Source organism: Octopus bimaculoides, chromosome 21 (genome assembly GCF_001194135.2).
Source record: "Octopus bimaculoides isolate UCB-OBI-ISO-001 chromosome 21, ASM119413v2, whole genome shotgun sequence".
NCBI classification, from domain to species: Eukaryota; Metazoa; Mollusca; class Cephalopoda; order Octopoda; family Octopodidae; genus Octopus; species Octopus bimaculoides.
The window spans coordinates 32,148,233-32,149,990 of NC_069001.1; the positions used below are offsets into that span (position 1 = coordinate 32,148,233).

Sequence of the window (1,758 nt, forward strand, 5' to 3'; positions counted from 1 at the left end):
TATATATATATATATATATATATATATGTATATATGTATGTATATATATATATAGATAGAGATAGATATGTGGATATAATTTGCATGGTTTAATGCATTATATGAACAATAATGTCATTGGTTATAGGTTTCCAATGGACCAATCATTGCTTCAATGCATTTACTAAGGCAGGAGCAGTAATAGCAGATAACGGAGCATCTGTGCCACTCAAGCAGAACAAAAAGAAAACACAAAGTATTTTCTTTTAAAACACCAGTTTATTGATCTTCCAGCTGATATTTATATCATTTTGCCAATAGATATCAGCTTAAGACATACACAAATACATTATATATATATATATACATACAGGGTGTAATGGGTAAATTGCCGTCATTTTATACTTAATTTCGCACAAGCACATTGTTTGTTCTTGATTTTGTTGACTACACAGTATAGTAGGGTCAGTTGGGCATCATCTGTAAGAAAACAGCACCATGATGCAATTCACTCTTCCAGAAATTTGGAAGCGACAAGCTGTACTGTTTAGTATTCGCACTGGAAGCTCCAATACAAACAGATGGTGAACACACAGAACAACCGTTGGCTTGCTGTGTCCCTAAAACGTGTACTGAGAGTGATAAAAAATCAAACACCCAATCAAATCATGGTATTTGGACTGGTCACTGGTAATAGCGATGTTAGGGTTCCATTCATCTTCTTACATGGCCTCACACTCAACATGAAAGCCTACATCAAGTGCCTGGAGAGGGTAGTGCTGTCCCTGGGTCAAGATGGTGCCTGCTTGAAGACCCTATGTCTGATAACAGGACTCTGCACCATGCCACACAAGCAGGAGAACCCAGTCATGGCTATCAGACGATCTCTGCGACCATATCAACCCTAACATCTGGCCACCTAACTCACCAGACTGCAAACCCCTTGATTATTATGTGTGGGCTGCAGTTGAGCGAGAGAGCAACAAAACTCCTTGTAACACCAAAGATGAACTGAAGGCAAGGGTTATGGCAGTATTGACCAACTTAAACAAGGAGACCTTCCAGAAAAGTTGCAGAAGATTCCGAAGTCGTCTGGAGGCTGTGGTTGAAGCCAACGGTTATTTTATCGAATAAATCTACTCAGTAGTACTTCAAGATATTTTTATGTAATTTTGGTAAACATATCTGTAAAAATGAAATGTCAGTGTTATTTTCATTTTTGTGTAATTTACACAACAATTTATTCACCGCAATCTGTACGTATGTATATATATATACACACACTCACATTAAATTGGCTATAAAGTTACTTAAGTATTTTGAAAGTTTTGTACATGTCATTTATTAAAAGTTTCATTAAGTGCCATGCATGGAGCACTTAGCTCTTGATCCACTTATGTAATGTTACAGCCAATTTACTGCTTGTGTGTGTGTGTGTGGGGGGGGTGTAAGTGCGTGGGTGTGTGTGTATACACACACACATTGGTTTCAAATTTTGGTACAAGACTAGCATGTTGAAGGGTCGGGGGAAAGTCGATTACATCGACCCCTAATGTTCAACTAGTATTGATTTTATCAACCGCAAAAAGATGAAAGGCAAAGTCAATCTTGACAGAATTTGAACTCCGAACGTAAAGAGAAACGAAATTCCATTAAGCATTTTGCCTGGCATGCTAATGATTCTGCCAACTCATAACAATAATAATAATAATAATAATAATAATAATAATAATAATAATAATAATAATAATAATAATAATAATAATAATAATAATAATA

The 1,758-nt window shown here is 35.9% G+C and overlaps 1 protein-coding gene across 1 annotated transcript in view; it reads right to left on the reverse strand.

The window, feature by feature from the left end:
* Window positions 1–1,758, reverse strand: part of LOC106880938 (palmitoyltransferase ZDHHC9) — a 129,557-nt gene that overhangs the window by 23,320 nt on the left and 104,479 nt on the right. The gene's annotated exons all lie outside the window — the stretch shown is intronic.